The sequence below is a fragment of the Amblyomma maculatum genome, chromosome 8 (genome assembly GCF_055883805.1).
Source record: "Amblyomma maculatum isolate TAMU_Amacu chromosome 8, ASM5588380v1, whole genome shotgun sequence".
In the NCBI taxonomy this organism is placed as follows: domain Eukaryota; kingdom Metazoa; phylum Arthropoda; class Arachnida; order Ixodida; family Ixodidae; genus Amblyomma; species Amblyomma maculatum.
Genome location: NC_139351.1, coordinates 90,329,131 through 90,350,284, shown reverse-complemented (window position 1 = coordinate 90,350,284; position 21,154 = coordinate 90,329,131). Strand labels below are relative to the sequence as shown.

The window sequence follows — 21,154 nt, the reverse complement described above, 5'->3', positions numbered from 1 at the left end:
AAGCAAAATATAACTTTTCATTCTCCTATGCAACGAGCATCAGTTCTTCAATATTAAGCTGGCTTGCTCGCCTCTTCTATGGGCACAATGTGAACGCTTCGGTTACGCTTTCTCAAATAAGAACAACGAAAGAGGAAATGGCAGAGCGGAAAGTAGACGGGGAAGGATTAAACATGTGTGGGCAGAGGTCACTGAAACCTTCCACACATAAACTTTGGTGCGCACAAACGACAAACATTTGGCTGAAGAAAAGAAAGGTCAGGTTGCAAAATGTTCCTAACCCGTGACTCTGCGCCGAGCTTGATGGCTTTGGTGTTCTGTCGAAAGCGGCTCCAACTAGAAACCAAGTGAAGGAGACGCGAAGAACCAAAACGCATAAAAAAAGCAGTGTTTATTGACGTTGCTTTGGAGCAAATTTGTGCAGCAACAGCTCGCCGACTTACATCACAGACAGAGAAAAACGTGATGTACATTATTTGCGAGCGGCAAGAAAAACGGTTGCCTGTCAAAGACGACTGGACTGGTTCTCGAAAGCTTGTAAGGCAGTGAATTTTAAACGCGTGAAATCTGAAATGTGGGCCGTGAGGCAAGTTGGACAATTAAGGGCTTCGGAATAATTAACATCAATGGCCCGCGGTGCGTCTAAAATGCTCTGAAATAACTTCCTACCAGCGTTTTGTGCGCTTTGTGCATATATCGCGTCCATGGAAACGCGCCCTGTTGCTCAAAGCACACTCAGCGCAATGATAAGTGGATAGGCGAGCTGTAAAACGAGTGACACTGCTATATAAAAAGGATATCTGGAAAAGAGGTCGTAAATGAAACATCGCAGAGTAAATATAGATAACACGAAAAAAAAAAAGAAATGATGCTGTGGCGGCTATTCATTGCTGCCCACGCAAAAGCATACGCCTTTTGTATCTTGGAAACAGCTACGAAGGAACCGCGGAAAATTAATCTTATGCCTTCTAGGGCTTGACACAACATATTTTTTATGTTCATCCTAAAAAATTCCAGTGGTGCAATAATGTCTGCTTAGTTGCAGTAATGCGAAAGCACTGCCAGTTTGGTCACGCCACCTGGCGGATTCGCCCGACACTACACTAGCGGACCTCGGCCGCGTTCGGTGGCTTTTGCGTATGGGGTATTTACCTAAATGAAGGAGTGGCGCAGTTGTAACTTAATGAAGACGATGGTGTTTACAGAACAGCGAGGAAGTGTTGCAGTTTTACACGAGGCGGGATCGGCTGCGGCGATAGCATAGTTACCTCACAGAAAAGGCGAAAAACAAAACAAAAATGGCTTACAATACAAAACCATTCATGTTACGCACAATTACACAGATATCGAACATCCTTTTCCGAAAGAGCGACTGATGACGCACTTAGCAGTCACTGCATATCTATGTCGATCTCCAACACATCTAATATTCTCGCGAACTGCGCAGAGTGGCCATCAGTAGCTGAATCTCTCGTAATCTGCAGCACAGCGGCCTCCGTCGAAGTTAACAATCACAAGAGTGACTGCGTTAGTGGGCGTCACTTCGCAAGAACAGAATCGGTATCTAAGATTTGACTGTGTGGCATGACTTTGAGTTTGTGTTGTGAGCCACTGTGAAGCATGGATTACTAGCAAGTACAGTACCACACCTTATTTTACTCTATTTATTCACTAAATTGCAGCACTGCGAAACGTATACAGTTCTCGCCAACCAATCAGTCGAGCGGGCAGATCTGAAACGTGTTCCTGCACGCTTCGTCGTATGCTTGTCGTCTGCTCCCGTAGTCTGCTGACATGGTCGGAAAATTGAACAAGAGAATGTTGTTTACAGCTACGCAGAAATATTTAAACGCCGGTGTTACGTGCCTGGCTTCAAGGGGAAAAAAACTCACACTTATTTCAGCTCTCCTCCAAAACCACTCTGGTCTGCATGATTATAAACTATTTTACTCTTGTTAAAACATGCGCGAAAATTCATGCCAATTATGCCAGAACATTATAGTTCGAAATGTACATTAAATGCTGCATCTTTTATGGCGTTATTTTCCAGGGTATACAATAGGAAGTACTAAATGATTTCATAACGTAACTCTCAAGTTGCCTAAAATTTCACTTCGTTCCAGGTAACTGACTTCTACTGATGCCTCCATAACTGCCTATTACGCTCATCGTTACGCTGTAATCAATGAAAAGGATTTCATACTGGCATTATGTTTGGTAGAGCACGAAAATCTCCGCACGCTTCTAACCTTCGCAGCGCACTACTGAGAGTATTGATTGACGTCACAGCGACCGCCATTAAAAGCGTCACTCGTGACCTCGACGTGACTACTACTACTTTCTTCTCGTCTTCGTCGTTTTGTTCCGAGGATAGCCGCGACAAAACACGTACTCATAAAATGCATGTACTCGCAAAATGTTTTACGTCATTTCTCTTCTCACTATTCCTCCCTTCGTCTCATTGACATCGTGAGATCCTGGTTTAATACATGGGGCATTGATTTTCCTAAAGACCCACTGGATATTTTTTTACATTGCTGACTGCAACAAAAAATGATTACCGCTTTTCTTCTAGACTACCTTGCACCTCCGTAAAAATTTACACCCATCCCCCTTGATTTTAATTCCTGGGGAACCACTGATACGAGATCATCTGACGGAGTGATACGGATAGAGCTTGTTGAACTAAGAGCGCAAGGCATAACCTTGACTGTTAGGAACAAAATTTTGGTTCAAGTTCGCGGAAGTTTGCGACCTAATATCGCAACAGGTTGAAATTAAAATTTTATGAACACGCATATGACCAACAAAATGGAAATCTGTGGACACTAGTACAATATGTTTACTTACACGAAAAGTTAATTGATACCCTAATTTGTTTTATTTTGAATTATTATTTTGATTATCAGCTTTTTCGACAAAATCGCGTATGGAAAGTAACGGCATTACGTGGAGCGTATAGTATATATATACATCGCCCTATTATTGTATTCGTTTTTAAGCAGTAGTAACTGCACTCCGAAGGAATTTCGCGTTTGTTATCGTCTCGAAGATAGAAAGTGAATAACACTAAGATGCTCTGATTTTACACTTCATGTTTTAAACCCTTCTTCCAGCGCGAAAGGCGCAAACCTGTATTGATTTGGTTTAACCAAAAGCGAATAAATATGCACATTATCTTTTAAATCAGGGGTAGGAGTGCTGCTCCATTTACTTCGTTCTGCTCCAAGTTCATTTCCCAGCTCCATGCTGCTCCAAAATGCGATATTGCTCCATAACTACTCCAAACCAGCTGCTTTGATGTTTTGCCGTAAAATTTAGCAGAATTCAATTTCGCCGCACTGTGGGTCATTACTAATATTGCCTACAAACAAATGCGATCCGATCGAATTCGATTAAGCGACCGTGAGAAACGCAGCAGGTCGATGCTGTGGGTTGCGTGTACAGGCTACAACGGCCGCCATAGTCGAAACAATGGCAGCACTCCGGTGGGAAGGATACAACATGCCTCGCACAAGGCCTAATACAAAGACAAGTTTCATAAACTGGAAGAACGTGGCTCATTAAAAATATTTATCCGCAGGTAATTTAAAACGGGCGACAAGCGATTGAAGGGAATCAATTGTGAAAAGTACCCTGTGCACTTGACATAGCGCCTTCTCCCACCTTTTGAATCCGGTGAGAGAAGCCAGATCATCGAGCTAAGCAGGCATGGAAAATTGTCATGAGCTGTTGGGCAACTTGTCAGGCCATAAGGAACTACATGAGTTGTTCTTATATGGTTCTGCTGTGAAAGCAAGCATATACTTCACCATTGAGCCATCAAGCCTACAGAAACACACACACACACACACACACACACACACACACACACACACACACACACACACACACACACACACACACACACACACACACACACACACACACACACACACACACACACACACACACACACACACACACACACACACACACACTTGAAGCATTATAGGGGTGATGCGAAGGTGCCAATCAAAAAAAGAATTCCCAAGAGAATTAAAAAGCCATACAATGCACATCACGAACGCGTTGAAATTAGGGTAGCCCAGTGTTGCACAAGCGAAAACGTGCGAAGGCGCATGATGTAAAGAACCTGAACGAGGAAAAGGCTGCTACCCTTGAATGCCGTCTATTCGCCCTGAGGGCACTACTGGCCACCGTTCAGAAATGTCTCAGCCCAGGCATAGGACCAGAAACGTTACGCGCTGCTCATTGATGTGAACACCAAAAAGTGGCTCTGCTTGTTAAATTAAAATCATCTTATAAAAACTGGAGTGTTCCAAAACTCACACTTTACTGCTCCAAAATGGCTTTATTACTGCTTACTGAGCTGCTCAAAAATGCTGCAGCCTGCTTCCACCCCTATATTAAATGCAAACAATAAGACATTCCACCCAGTCCAACTCATGGAGGTCGCTCCATAGTTCGACTATAGTGTTCGATAACAGCGTTGCCGCGTTTCTCATGAGCCTGTATGGGTAAACAGGATTTAAACACATTTTGAAACTATCTTCACTTTCCCCCGGTCTGCATGGCTAAACTGAGCGACCCCTGCCTAGAAAGTAACAAGAGCGAACGTAACAGTGAAATGTGCACCGCGAGTATGGAACGGCAAATCACAAAGAATAAAATAGTGGTAAGAAAACGCCACTTATCTTTCATCATTTAGTTCAACACCACGAACCTGCGTCTTTTCTCTCAGCAACAAGTATAGATCCAACAATACGTTCCTGCACGAGTTTAGAGTTAAGAAACCGTGGTCTAGTCGGGATCTCATCTCTCTTCGAGCGACGAGTGAAACGGAGTCACATTTCAACGAACTCGAAAGTGTATGCATTGCCTCATACCACTGTCCGCTCGCTTTCAAGAGCTCGTCGTTAGTGAGGGGAAACCCCTTCAATATACACGCGAATGAAGGCAAGGCTTTTGTTTGAAAGCGGAACAGCTTTCTGTTGCATCTTCCAGAGGAGGTCCGGAAGCTCTAAAACACACGTGCGCGTGTATAACAGATGCACGTCCTAGGTTTACTGAACCTCACTGTGTGCAGACACGACGCAGACAGCTGGTGCGCGCCCCAGTCAGGCACTGAGTCGCGAAAAAATCGCAACGCGAGAGCAAACAAACAGAACTGTCTAACCCAATATCCCGCTCTGTGGGGCTTCCCTACAGCAAACAAACATTCGTCTCTCGCAGAAAGGGTGGAGGTGGAGTCAAATATCAACAGAGAAGCTGTACGTATCCTGCTGGTACACGGCTGAGGATGTCGAAAGCGGGTCAGCGCGCAGAGGACGTGTCACCGCGGTAATCACGATATCGTCGTCTTTTAGGAGGTTAGAAACAGCGTTCAAGGCTAGAGGTCAGAAGGAAGATTAGCTAAACAGACGCTTCTGGTTTGTGTGTTAGTGAATACGAGGACAGGAGGACAGGTTGTGAGAAAAGAGCCAGCATCTGTTCTTAAGTAGAATGGAGGCAGTTGCATCTCGGAATGGAACGTCAGAACAGGGACCATATGTAAAAATGCACACAGTACCGGTACTGGGTCTGAACGATTCACTTCGTTAAAAAAAGAAAAAAAAAACGTGACGGATGTACCAAGAAACAAAATAATATAATGCCAGAAGCCGCCACATTATATCATCATCATCATCAGCCTGACTATACCCACTGCAGGGCGAAGGCCTCTCCCATATTTCTCCACTTAACCCGGTTCGGTGCTAGCTGCATCCACTTGACCCCTGCGAACTTCTTAATCTCATCCGCCCACTTAACTTTCTGCCGCCCCCTGCTACGCTTTCCTTCCCTTGGAATCCAGTTTGTTACCCCCAGCGACCATCGGTTATCCTCTCTTCGCACTACATGTCCTGCCCATGCCCATTTCTTCTTCTTAATTTCCACTAGAATGTCGGTAACTTGAGTTATTTCTCTTACCTACTCTGCACGCTTCCTATCTCTTAATGTTACCCCTATCATTTTTCGTTCCATAGCCCTCTGGGTTGTCCTCAACTTAAGTAGAACTCTCTTGGTTAGCCTCCACGTTTCAGCGCCATAGGTAAGTACAGGTAAGATGCAACTGTTATATACTTTACTCTTTAGCGATACCGGTAAGCTGCTATACACACACACACATATATATATATATACCGGGTGTCCCAACTAACTTGAACCAAGGGATACGAAATAATACATTTGAGGTAGGTCAGTGAAACCAATTGCATTCAACTGCCAGCCTACTTGCGCACTACAGGCGATTTTTTGTTTTGCAATTACTTAATTAGCTAATTATGTTAATTTTTCTAATTGATTAAATATCGACTTTAGACCAAACATGTGAATTGGAAACTTGTAGAGCACATTCAGAAACCCCTATTCCATGAATTGCGATAAAGAAAGTCTCACGTGTATCTTTTTTTCTGGGCTCAAAAGAAAGCCCGCGAAATACATATAATGCCACGTGACTAGCGCATTTGTGCGCCGCGATTGTGGTGCTCTCAGTCGTGGTTTGAGCGAACGAAATTAGCTGCGGCCGTGTCTCTTTTGCCCCTCCAAAGCGGCAGGCCGATATGCTGCGATGGCTTCTTCGCCCGCGTCCGACAGCCGGCCCACGTGATGGTGCAAGTAGCACGGAGAGCGGCGAGCCGACAGCACCGGGATTCTAACAAACTCTCTTCTCCCATCAGCGAACTTTACGGCAAACGGATGAGCGATAAGGTATCAGCCACTGAATCTGCGCATACAGGCTTGAGTAAAGGGGCGAAATCACATCTGACTCTGACTCGACAAAAATTAGCGCTGCACCTTCATTTGCCGGTTTTATCGTCATCCGCCTGTCGTGATGTAGGCTGCTGCGGTGCACAGGCCTGGCCAAGATCGCGGTGACGACGGGCGAGCTCGAGCTCGCTCCAACCATCGCCAACATTTCTGCCTGCCGCTGCAACGGGACCATCGGGTCACGGCCGCAGCTGATTTCGTTCGCTCAAACCACGACTGAGAGCACCACGATCGCTGCGCTCAAATGCGCTAGTCACGTGGTATTATTTGTATTTCGCGGGCTTTCTTTTGAGCCCGGAAAAAAAGATACACCTGAGACTTTCTTTATGGCAATTAATGGAATGGGGGTTTCTGAAGGTGCTCTACAACTTTCCAATTCACATTTTTGGTCTAAGGTGAATATTTTTTAAATTAGAAAAATTAACATAATTAGCCAATTAACTAATTGCAAAACAAAAAATTGGCTGTAGTGCGCAAGCAGGCTGGTAGTTGTATGCAACTGGTTTCACTGACCTACCTCAAATATATTATTTTGTAACTCTTGGTTCAAGTTAGCTGGGACACCCGGTATATATATATATATATATATATATATATATATATATATATATATATATATATATATATATATATATATATATATATATATATATATATATATAAGGATGAAATTAGAGGCAGCAATATCGTTGAGAGTCAGGGCCGGTATCGCGCACGCTTTTTTCTTCCTCCTCTATTCGGTGCTCACACAAACATATGTTTTTTAGTGCTGCCTTTGATCATGTGATTTTGTGTATTCTGCGATTTCACTTTTAGTGACAAGCTGAGCAACCACAATGACTCAGGGTGAGTTGGGCTTGATTTCAGGCAAGGCGGGATACACGTACGGTGATATTGTCACGAACCATTAAAATTTTATTATTTTTTAAGAGCCGCCAGCGTGCGGCCTTATCAGGGTGATTGCAGAGAGCGGAATAATTTCGCACTCTCTTTGTTCATGCTTGTTGTCACGAGACGCGCCTTTATCGTTTTCTTTGAGATGTTTCTAAAATGATTCCAGGCACTCGCGTCCGTTTCAGCAATGTTCCAGGTTTCTCTGATCATCATTTTGTGTCTTTATCTACATGCGTCATCACAGACTTTAAACTGAGTCCTGACGACTGCAGCGGGCGTCACTAATTCGACGACAAGCGAGCACGTTTACTGTTATCGCCGCCGCCGAGTTCCTTAGTTCTTTAGTGGGCGCAAGTCAGCCCAATAAAGAGCTGATTCCAGTGAACTCCAAGTCTATTCGACTGTGCCCACTGCCTTGTTACTAACACGTGACAATATACGTAGTATATACCGTGCAATATATTGCCTTCAAACGCGATGTCATGCCGCGCTCATGTTATATGCATTCACGTGACGTCACTGTACTCACCTGCACAGCACTCAGATTCACCAGCACAGTCCAAAGCAGGTAGTGATAAGACAATTACCCTCACGAGGAGGCCTTTCTTCCTGCTCCATACAATACAACCAATTCTGAGACCGTTTCGACGCCCGTAGATGAACCCTTTGTGTACAGTCTCTTTCACAAGCTTATAAACCAGAGGATTTGCTTCTGAGTCACTGCGTATGGCTCGCAATGCATTCCCAGTGTTCCAAGTCTCCTGGAGGTAGTGCTTTTAGTCCTGTCCCCTCTGTTTGGTAGGGGTTCCACGACCACGAGTGTTAAAGGAGCCCCACTACACGCATACATTAACAGTCTGGTAGTTTACGAGAACTTCCTTGGACGTTTCCGACAGCAAAATGTGCAGCGTGTTATGAAGCATAGTGCGGCTTCACACATCGTGCCAAATGACATCGAGTCGCACCACACGCACGTACGTTAAAGAACACCAGGTGGTCAAAATTTCCGGAGCCTTATACTACGGCGTCTCTTTATCACTTTCTCCCTCATAGCCTGAGTCGATTTGGGACGTTGAACCCCATAAAATAACAAACAAACAAACTAACTAACTAATAAAAGAACAAACACGTCAAGTCGCATCATGTCAGAAGATACGAGGGTGGATTTCTTGTCTATTCGAAGGTTTTCTAATGGGTACAATTTTCGCTGGTATGTTTTTTAGGCTCCATCTCACCCAAACCAGCACCATGTTGGTCACAGCACTCTTTGACCAAAGCTGAACTTAAGTCATTAAAGTCAACTAGTCATCATTAAACGTTCAGGTCATTGATTTATAATAGACTACGAGCTGCAGCAACATTATCTTATTTCCTTGTTGTATCTCAGTGCTTTTAATTACCATTATGAAAATGTCTCTGCCTTTTTATAGGCCCTGCCCAAAAAAAGAGGGGGGCGGGGGATTTCTTCGTATAGTTTCCACATAGAGCTCAAATGTCAAAAAGCATTTGCAGCGGCCGCTATTATAAGTCGCAGTTAATACTCGCATTGGCGTTTGCCCCATAAGGGCAAGAAAAATCTTTTTTCTCGCTGAGCCAAAAGGGAGCTGGTGATTTTAGTGGACCATATGTGAAGCATGCCGTATGATGACCTTAAGAATAGAGCACATGCACGACGTCCAAGCGGCGAGGCCGCTACACAAGCAAGTCACTCGAGCAATTAATGCAAGAACACGCGCTAGTATGATGAGCCTACTTTTAGACCTTGAATTTGGCCGCCTGTCCGTCCCAGCCACCCAGCATTGACTCCCCCAACTAACGGCCTCAAATCTCCGTAGTAAACAAGTGTACGTGCCATACATGTCCTAAGCTGTCATCAACGAACCAATATAGTGGACGTAAGGGGCGAAGAAGGACCCGCTCAGATCCCAGCAGCGCATATTAATTAAAGTACAGCCCCTCTTTCAATCCAGAACACGCCACTGCTATATGTGAAGTTAGTCGCCGCTGAAGAGAAGTGCTTCTGTCTCTCTCTTCCTTGCCTTCTCCACCTCATAATCGTGACCCGATAACGTGAAACGTTAGCGCCAAGCAAAAGGCAACAGGTTTCAAGGAGGAAGGCTATTGGCTGTCGCCGTGGGTCCTCTCCCAGCCTCAAGCAGCGACCGCACGAGACACAGGTGAGGGATTTAAACAAACACACAACAATGAAAACAAGTGGTTGAGTGGAGCAAACTCAACGATGCATACGAAAAGGCAACGGGGTGAGAAGGATGCAGAGGAAGAAAGTGCTGCAGGATGAGCCGACCGACCGACCGGCTTAAGACGCTTCGGGGGCCGAACACCCTCGCCACGCCACGCGCTCTGGAGGCGGGATAAAAGCGGAAAGGAACCGGTGCCAAGAGTTGAGACAGTATACAGCGGGCCTTCGACAAGGGGATGCCCTGTAGACAGCGTTCGGCAGACCGCTAGCCGCCTCTCTGCGTCGTCGAAGCGTCTGATCCCTGCTAGAGCCGCGGCAGCAATCGCTCCTCCCCTGACCCTCACAACCGCTCCGGGGACTGGTCTGACAACGCCTGGCGAGGTACTGAGGCGCCGTGGAACAAGAGCAGTCATCTGGAGCAACTGTTGCATCAGCCCCTCTTCGCACCTTCCGCGGCGGTAAATTTACATCTTTTTATACACTATTCAGCACCTCAAGGTTGTAGACAGGTAATAAGGGCGTCTTCTAGCGACTACGATTCCAAGGGCGCACTACTCCTAATAAAAATTTTAAAAAGGAAAAAAAAAAAGTCATCGATGGTGCAAGCAAGTGGTTCTGGCAGGCATGCATTTAAAAGCACAAATGTGCCCGCACCTTAAACTTCGTTAAACGGCATCCTTGTTTCGAACAATCTTTACTTCCTTGTTTTGTTTGGAAGTCTAATCAGCTAGCCAGAGTAACAAAAAAAAAAAAAAAAATGTTGCACAGATGTATGGCTGAGAAGAACAATACATGCGGTCGAAACGTCGCTATCAAACTGCCGCCATATTTCGTGAGCCTTTCTTCTGAGTGTACTTCGTAACTGCAATTCGAAACTATCTATTTTTTTTTTCTACGGGAAAATCGATGCTGTCGACGTTCAGAGGCAACCGTACCAATCATATTGAATTTTGCGTCTTGTTGGTTGCACACTAACAGTTCATTCAATACCTTAAGTCTAGATAGTCACACAAGGCTAAATTAAAAAAAAAAAAAAAAGCTGGCTCTAAGCTAAGTGGCAGCGAGTCACTGATGCTGAGCTTGAGTCAGCTGGTTCATCTTCGACTTCTGCCATGTGATAAAACCAGCTGGCGCTTATTATTGCATACATGCATACCTTGCCCTATACAGCGCATATATCGGTGGTAGATTAAGGCACATCGTAAGATCAACCTAGGGCCTCTAAAAGAAGATGACAGTCGGTTTAGCGTGGTTAAAGCATTTGCGAATTAGGACGTGCTAACACTTTTGTCTTCACTTCGGTTTCGACTGCGGTTTCGGGTCGCACTAATGCATTAGCGTACAGTCTTAATGTGCCACATTATACGAAAGACCGCACATATAGAAGCCCCGCTTCAACCAAGCTGTAAGGACGTGCCTGCATGGCCTAGGAGTTTGAATTTCAATTTCAATTTATTTCACCCATGTACACATGGTGAAGTGTCCGAATCCGGGTCCAAAGGTCCCCGTAGGTGCGATCCCCGTTTCAAAAGTGCTGCTCGAGTTGGCAGCTCTTTCCAATGGCTCGCGTGATTGGCACGAGATCGTGGAATTCAGGTACATGTTCGATTCCCACATCAATAGTGCTCAAGTCGACAGTGCTTGACAGCGGCTTCAAATCGACATTGGCGAACCCGATGGAGGGGGGCTCTAGCGCTTGCGTTCTAAATTACTTTTCCAAAATATCCGTCTATAGCTTGAAGCCGATGTCACCGCCGTTCATGGGCCAGAAGATCTACGGATGCTTATTTATATGAAATATTCGTCGGTTACAGAGCGTCGCGGATTACATTGTTCGGAAACGTAGTGCGTACAAACGAGGACAAAGAGGAAGGCAGAGACACGACAAGAGCGCTCCTCGCAACCGAATTTTTATTGGAAGGGTTAACAGAATATATATACTGCGAAAGAAAGGGAAATAAAAAAAGTTGAAAAACGGGATGAAGTGAGAAAAGATCTCGGACAACAGCAAGTCTGAAAAAAGCAACAACAACATAAGGCTGTTGTACTCGGCAAAGCAAGCAATCAACGTGCAAGAAAAATTATTGAGGCCTTCCATATCATGAAAGGAGGAGAGAAGTGTTTCAGTGACGCATCGATTAAATTGACAGAAAATGAGAACGTGCTTTTTTTTTTCAGACTTGCTTTTATCCCAGATCTTTTGTCACTTCCCCTCGTTTTTCCATCCTTTTTATGTTTCATACCTCCTTTTTTTTTTTTTTGCAGTATATATTCTGTTAACCCTTCCAAAAAATTTTCTGTTCTGAGAAGAGCTCGTATCATGGCTCTGTCTTCTTTGTCATCGTTTGTTCGGTTTACGTTTGGAAAAATGCAAATGCTCCAAATCTAGCATCCTTGTGCAACTCGAATTATTAGTAGTTGGGGTTGGTGGAATGGGGGCTGACATGTGTCAATTGTTGTAGAAAAGTGAAGACCGCACCCACCAAGGAAGACATATCCATCAAAAGCATCATATCTACAAATATTTTTGTTAAATTTCATTCATCTGACAATTGAAGCGTATTTACCATTGTGGCAGCGGTACATATTATCGTCGCCGGCACTGTAGCGGCGTGGTCGGTCATAGAGGATGTTTACCAATCAATCAATCAATCAATCAATCAATCAATCAATCAATCAATCAATCAATCAATCAATCAATCAATCAATCAGTCAATAAATGAATAAATCAATCAATCAATCTTTATTTCAGTTTGTACATGCAAACTGGGGATGGTGAGAAAAAAGCAGTGAATTATACACCGCTTGACGGGCCTCACCACCCCTACAAGTTAGCAGTAGCACAAGGCAAAATGAATACAAGTGCATCTATAGAACAAGGTTGACAGAACATGTCTCATAACTGGCAGCAATAATAGACGCAGAAGACCGTGAGGCTATAACATAGAGTGGCACAGTACGTTCAAACACAATTGACATCACTGTAGCATGGATTGCTGAATAAAGCTTTTACGAATGGAAGAAAAAGACATAATATTCCCTTGGTCACTCAGAGGTGTATTTAGGAACTTTGGCACAATAAATCTCGCCCCGCCGGGGTGGTGCAGTGGTAAGACGCCCGACTACTGTGCCGGAGTTCCCGGGTTCGAACCCGACCGCGGCGGCTGCGTTTCGACGGAGGCGAAATGAAGTGGCGTCCGTGTGCTGTGCGATGTCAGCGCACGTTAAAGATCCCCAAGTGGTCGAAATTACTCCGTACCCCTCCACTACGGCTCCCCTTTCTCTCTTTCCACTTTCACTCCCACCTTCCTCCCTTCCCTTACGGCGCGGTCGGGTGTCCACAGAGCAAGTGTGACAGTTACTGCGCCTTTCCCTTCCGTTACTGCGCCTTTCCCTTCCTATGAACCAATTTAATTTATTTAACAATAAATCTCAACATACAAAACCCATAGTTGGTTCTGCACTTTGGTAATGCAAACCTACTCTGAAATCTGATGTCGTATGATGAGTAGCGACATGTAATAGGAACAATTTCAGAAAAAAATGAATCACCCTTTTTTATCATTGATTTATAGAGACATGCAAATCTGTAGTCAAATAATTTGTTGAAAGGTACAATATTATAATGTAGGTAAATGTGTCTAGTAGGCGAATCATACGTCCCGTTGACAATTGCGCGAAGCATTTTCTTTTGTAATGTTTGCAGTTTAATGACATTAGATACTGTTGTATTGCCCCAGACAAGGAGGCAACAGCTAAGGTGGGTTGGTTGGTTGGTTGGTTCATGGGAAGGGAAAGGCGCAGTATCTGTCACACTTGCTCTGTGGACACCTGAACCGCGCCGTAAGGGAAGGGATGAAGGTGGGAGTGAAAGTGGATAGAGAGAAAGGGGAACCGTAGTGGAGGGCTACGGAGTAATTTCGACCACCTGGGGATCTTTAACGTGCGCTGACATCGCACAGCACACGGACGCCACTTCGTTTCGCCTCCATCGAAACGCAGCCGCCGAGGCCGGGATTCGATCCCGGGAACTCCGGCACAGTAGTCGGGCGTCTTACCACTGCACCACCCCGGCGGGGCACAGCTAAGGTGGGAAAGTAATTTTAGTTTTGATAGGTAGAATATGCCTGTTACGTGAAGTAATTCCGACAATTCTAGAAAGCGTTAACACAACATTATTAACATGGGCATCCCATGTCACCGTACTGCTAAACGTTACACCTAATGATTTGAATGTGTCCACGTACTCAATTACACTGCCATTGAGGTATAACGAGGGGCGGTTTGCCGGTAAGTCCCGGTTTGCCCGGACGAGATGTCACTCTGCATAATGTGCACGCACCGAGTTTCCCCCTTATTCACGGCGTAAGTGCGGACAGAGATCGTAAACTGTCGTGAAATACGAAAATAATGTGACCGTATTACCTAGTTTTTCTTTCATTGCACCTTGCACCACCTGATGCAGCTATTTTAGGCCGTCACACAATCCGCTCTCAATAAACCAGGGGAAGCAGTGAAAAATTTTAACCATGACTTCACACACTGATAATAGGACACCCTCGAAATAATAGATGGTGTCAATATACCCTGCGTCCCAGCTAAACGTAACCCACCTTTGGGAAGGCTTTTTCGAACCTCGTGCCAATGACGTATTCGAAAAGTGACTTAAAAATGAAAACATATATTCAACATATATTAAACTCATTTCGAATAATTTTGAACATACACTACGTGTGCGATTTATTTGAATAATAGAAGAGGACGATATCCAATGCATTATCCAATTTTTTTTTTATATATTTGCATACCACTAAAATAGCGATTCATTCATTCGAAAACCTTTCTTTATGGGGAAGACCTGAGACCTAGAGGGGAAGCGACTCTCTCACATGTATTCTTTGCATCGATCTCCGACAGATGGGGCTAGTGACGCCGCCGGTCACCGCTCTCTCGCTCTTCCTGGTTTCAGACGGAACGTGACAGTACCAAATATTGTAAACAAAAATATCATCTATGAGCGTTTCCTATAGGCATTTTGCCCGACACTGCCGATAACACTACTGACTTCAACCACAAGTGTGTCTATACAACGCAGACATCTACTGCTCAGGAAGGAGGGTTGGCAGAACAAATTTTCAGAAGGAGAGTTACGCCCAACTTTCTCTCCATGCACTTTTCGTAGATTCACGTAACGCGGAAGAAGGGCTATAGAGATGGATATCGAAGGAAAGAGAATACCGTGCATGAAAAAAGAAGGTGGAGACAACTACTGGAGAGAGGTCTGTGAGTAAAGAAGCTGTGAGCGGGGACAGCCCAGTAGAAGAAGAAATGGAGAGCCCTCATTAATAAAGAGCGACCCCAGGCAAAATTTTATGAGTTGATGTACTGTGATGTAGCCTCCTACAGCTCCTGTTGGTAAGGAGTACCACTGGAGGAGTGAGAAAACAACTGGCATATTATAACGTCTTGGCATTCGATGCCCTTACAGTGAATTATCGCTTAAGTATATTAAGGTGAAAGCTTATAGGCACAGAAAGTGCCTGTCCGCACAGGGTGTCATATCATCTCTATCGAAGAATGACGTGATTTATGAATAAAATAGTGGTTGTGTGAAGTAGAGGGTGACAAAATGCCAATATGTACAAAATTTTGTTCATGTGAAATAATTAGTTAATTAATTAGAGCCAAAAAAAGTCATTTCCACGTTAAACTAGCCATGGACGTCGATAGAGTGTGCGGACGTCAAAATAACTACGGGCGTTCAAATTGTGCAAAATACGACAAAATTGAGCAAAAAAAAAAAAAAAAACACACGAAACATTGCAAAGCTTTGATGTCAGGCCTCATCGTTGCGCTGCAAAATCTAAAATAGGCAGTGAAGATCAAAAGAGGAAAATATTAGGAAGTATACTATGCATTTATTTATTCATAGCCATATTAAGTGTTGTATAACATCAATTGGCTTGACACATATTTCTCATCTCTCATCTCTTCAACGCGTTCAGAATCAAGTAATGAGAATAGTGGCATGCAATACCTGACACTTTCCCACATCCTCACTATACTGTGACCTCCAAATATTTCGTGTACATGATCTAGCACGTTTCAGCATTGGAGTATTTGGCTATCACGTCGTCAGCAATTGCAACATCTTGCAATTCATTCAAGTGAATGACATCACTAACCCTAATGTTACCCTTTTTTCGCAGCATTTTAAGACCCGAAGTTCTTACTAACTTTGTCAAGCAAACAGTCGAATTTTATACTCTGGAATTCATTACCAAATGATGTCAAATGTGCATCGTCTTTGTTGTGTTTAAACGCCAACTAAATATTCATTTTTTAAGTTTGCATTTGACCCGTATGTAAACGTTTTTCATCTTTAAGATCTAGATGGAAGCCCATTGACTGAAATTAAGATTTTAGGTTCCTGGCCACGGCGATCGTCTGCTGTGAAAGCCTCCCAGGCACTGCTCCGCTTTATGAGAAGCACTGGTTTATTCGAAAGGCTGTGATTTTGCTGTTATGTTACGTGATACGACTGTGACGTGATGTGATGTGATGTGACATGTCTGTGATGTGACTGTACTGTCTTCCCCCATCCCTCTCTCATCCACAACTTTTATACCTACCTACCCTTCTCCACCAGTGCAGGGCAGCGAACCGGGTTCTTTTACGGGTTAACCTCCCTGCCTTTCGTCCTCATCTTCCTCCTCCTCCTCCTCCTCCGCCTCCTTTATCTTAATATGCTATGATTTTGGTCCAATAACATCTTATTCCTTTAGCCTATGGGCTGTCTAGCTTATTGTGTTGTCGCTAACAAATGTTATTTTGTTCAGGTCTTAAGAGCTCCCCCTACAGTATCCGAAAAAAGAAAGGAATAGAAAGAGTAAAACAGAAAAGAAGAACGAACAAGGAGAAAAAAAGTAAATGACTGAAAAAGTGGCAACTTCGTTTGTTATGCCACCAGGCTATTAAGGCCTAGGGCAATCCCTCAGCGCATGGCAGGATATCTTGAAGCTGGCGTCCCCGTATACGTTCCCACAACACCGGGGCGACGCGCCTCGAAGCAATGTCGTTCCTTATCTCCGGTTATCAGAGAAGCACGCGCTCATTCCCAATCTGCTGCGGCAACGATGATGCTTCATTACTGCTTGCGACAGCAGTGGCAAGGTAGATAATGACCGCGGGAAGGTGCTCGCCACACACCTCCTACGGATAACTATCGCTCTCTCTTTTCTCGAACGAGGTTTATAAACAATGAACTTATCGGTGCCGCGCACTCCGTGGCCGCGCTCTTATCACCTTATCTGGCCATTGGCAGGTTGAGTGAAGTCTTTGTAAGCATTTTCTTCTGCTCCCTTTGTGTGCGTCCCTCCCAGAGCACGCTTACGCTAACGATAGCGGCCCTATCTCAATGCGCGAGCAACTTGCAAGAGCTCACCCATATCGGCGTTCCCACGCGACGATAACCCCACAAGCATCTCGCCTTGGCGGCGCCGAAAAGAAATGCAGGCGCCGAGTGGCGCCAGAGAAAAAGAGGAGAGAGAGGGGGGGGGGGGGGGGGGATATTCTGTGCACATCGCTTGAACGAGCCCCGCACGAACAGATTATGGGGCAAAGAAGCAAACTGGAAGGTAACCGAACATCGACCTGCTTGGAACACAAGAGCCACTTCGAAACGACGCTTTGATTGGAATGTTGTAAGGCTGTCTCAGCTAATCGATATGCAGCCCGACAAGAATAGCTCTATTTCAGGCCCATCGGCGAGCACTCTTTCTCAGCTGACCACTTACAGTAATGACTAGAATGTCCGATTGCTTTTCTTTTCATCTCTCGTGCAGATATGTATTCTCAGCAGCGCTAGCGTTTTGTGGTATCTGGCATGCATTCGTCGCAGACCCTACAATGTTTAAGTTATACGCAATTTAAGCGCCCCGCCGGGGTGGCGCAGTGGTTAGGGCGCTCGACCACTGTGCCCAAGGACGCGGGGTCGAATCCCGGTCTCGGCGGCCGCTTTTCGATGGAGGCGAAAAGCAAGGTACCCGTGTGCTGTGCGACGTTAGTGCACGTCAAAAAACCCCAGGTGGTCGAGTCCTCCAGTATGGCCTCTCTCATAGCCTGAGTCGCTTTGGGACGCTAAACCCCAAAACCAGACCAGACCTGAAGCTACATCCGCCTTCATAACAACAGCACACAATACTTCCTGAAAAAAAAAAAAGAAAAGAAAGAAAAGGCCAGTTTAGGGCCACAGTAACAGCGGATTGGCCTGTAAATTGAAATAGAAGCTTGGATGGACTTAAACGCAGCATATAACCTTCGAACGCTACTTACGCACCACTGGGAGCCTGGCAAACCAAAGTGCTCCACAAGCTCAAGATAGAATATACGGAGCCCAGACAACGAGGCAAGCCCAGCTAGAAACCAAGGAAAGCATTTCACGAACCCAGACAACGGCGTTGGAGAACTGTAAAGCTGAAAAAAAAAAAAAAGTCCACTCGAAGAAATAGCCACGGAGTAGTGGCATGTTGAAAAGGACGGTCCAGCGTACGCACCATGCGACTCTGATTTATTAATTTAGGCCCCAAATTTTACTAGCATGTTCAGAAATTACTAGAGTCATTTTTCTCAATTTGCACTTTTTGCAAGAGCACAACGGTCAGGAAAACTATTATTTCCAACCTCTTTCGGCAAAGACTGCTTTCAAGGTTGTTTCTCAACTAATATTTTGTTGGGAACAAGATAAGGTTTTTTTTTTATTCTTAATTATTACCTAAGAAAAAAAGTATCAAATATATGACATATACGAACAAGAGGAAAAAATGAAGTTTGTTTTTAAAGTGCACAGATTTTTACAACAATGTCATTAGGAATCCTCAATTGGCCTTATCCTGCACAATGAACCACTTAAAGCACAAGCGGTTAGTACATCTTCATGATTTTTGAAATGATAATTTTCCTTAGCTAACACACTTAATTACTCATAATGACAGTTACAACTATTTTTTCCTTTTGTGCTAAGGTGATAATACCAGTTGTTGGGCGAGTTGGTGTGCACGGTGATCCATAACAACAGCGCGACTCCCGTCGTCCTTTCTTCCACGTCCCGTCTATCGCACTGTTATTATGGCTAAGGTGATGAAACTTCGAATATATTCTAATAAAAGGGAAGATAAGCCATCCCTGAAATTTTTGTCGAAATTGGTGCGACAGCTCAAAATTTGACTCTGTAGCTCCGCATCCCCATTACAGAGTTAGGCAGTGAAATCTCGATGCTGTTTTCTGCTGCACTGCTCAGCGAACGATGCTGCATTATGCGATTACGATCAGTTATGTCTTCTACACATGATCGCTTACACTGACACCCTACAGCACTCGCTCGCCTTCACGTGCATCTCAGTAATACAACGAAACGCCTGATGCTGTACTCTGCGCGGCACTACCCCTGGTCCTGTCCATGAAAATATCGCTAGACAGCACTTTTGACGACACTCTCAGCGGCACTCTCAACAAGCAGTTTTCTTGGCGGCACTTTAATTAAACGGAGCTCTCGGTGGCACTGTCATCCAGCTGCCCTTTTAGCGGTGCTCTCAACAAACAGCACTCTTTGTGGCATTCTCAAGAAATGGCACTCTGTGCTGCCTTTTCAACAAATCTTCTAGTGCGCATTTTTACCCATTTGTGACTTCCTCTATTTTCTGTTTGTAGCTATTTTGCACTCTTGATCATCAGTACATCCATATTGGTCATAACTTAATGATATCTAGTGATTTCCATTGATTTGCGCCCAAGCCCATGTTCTATTCTGGGGATCAGATAGTGTGGTTTTGTGCCGATATAAAAAAAATCCACGAAATTTAAACCGTGTATTCAGATGCACGAAGCACATCGTAACTGATTCATAACAATCTGCATGATGACCGATATCGTAATTTCGAAGTATTCACATCTACACGTAGCTGGCTGTGGTATGCATTACTTTGTGACGAATTCAAAGATTTCACATATGTTTTTGCCCTTGCGTTTGGCATTGTGACGTGCCGACAGTGTACACCGATGGCTCATTAGAGTTCGTTTCATCTCTACACCAGTTGAAGCCAAGTGACCCCCACAAGAGTGCTCAGTACGAAGACAGATGCTCAAAACTTTTTCAGTTTCAAGATAGGCACTGTCCTGGTAATGAATGGCCTTTCGAAGGATATGAAAACAGAACATAAACAATCGCTAGCTTCCTTTAGTGAGTGAGTGTTGACCAGGCTCGGTAGTCTGCTTATGAATACCATTGAGACTGAGTGGACGTGTAAAACCTCGTTAAGGTGAAGGGGCACATATTTAGCAATAAATGTAGGAGAAACGCAGGACAATAGGATATAACATCACATGGTTACTAAGGAACCATTCTCCATTGATTGCTGAAGAAATCGAGAACCAATTTTTTAAGGCGAAGGCCTTACTAGGCTCACGAAACAAAATCCCGTGCACGAGAGTTGCGCGCGAGATTTGTGCGCGAGATCTGTCATATTCCGCGAGATTCCACGAGATTAGTTCTTGTCTAGCGTTCCTGCAATCTGCAACGCAGCACTTAAACGTGCGCCAAGGAACGCCACGCAACAGGACATTTATTTATTTATAGGAAGGGAAAGACACACTAACTGTCTCACTTGTTTTCTGTGGACACCGCAACCGCGCCGTAAGGGAAGGCAGGAAGATGGGAGTGAAAGTGGAAAGAGAGAAAGAGGAGCCGTAGTGGAGGACTACGGAGTAATTTCGACCACCTGGGGACTACTATGCCGGAGTACCCGGGTTCGATCCCGACCGCGGCGGCTGCGTTTCGATGGAGGCGAAACGAAGAGGTTTGTTTGGTTTGTGGGGTTTAACGTCCCGAAGCGACCGAGGCTATGAGAGACGCCGTAGTGGAGGACTCCGGAAATTTCGACCACCTGGGGTTCTTTAACGTGCACTGACTGTCCGTGTGCTGTGCGATGTCAGCGCACGTTAAAGAACCCCAGGTGGTCGAAATTACTTGGTATACCCTTCCACTACAGCTCCTCTTTCTCTCTATCCACTCTCACTCCCACCTTCCTCTCTTCCCTTACGGCGCGGTGCAGGTGTCCACAGAGTAAGTGTGACAGATACTGCGCCTTTCCCTTCCTGTGAACCAACTATTGTTTTAATTAATATTAATTTTTTTAATCTAGCGTCTGACATATTTCGGAATGATAATTAGGCTACTTCAGTGCAGAACTTGAA

General features: G+C 44.7%; 1 pseudogene; it reads right to left on the bottom strand.

Moving 5' to 3' along the window:
* Window positions 1-12,882: 12,882 nt before the first annotated feature.
* On the bottom strand, window positions 12,883-17,352 carry LOC146181777 (uncharacterized; annotated as a pseudogene).
* Window positions 17,353-21,154: the final 3,802 nt, after the last annotated feature.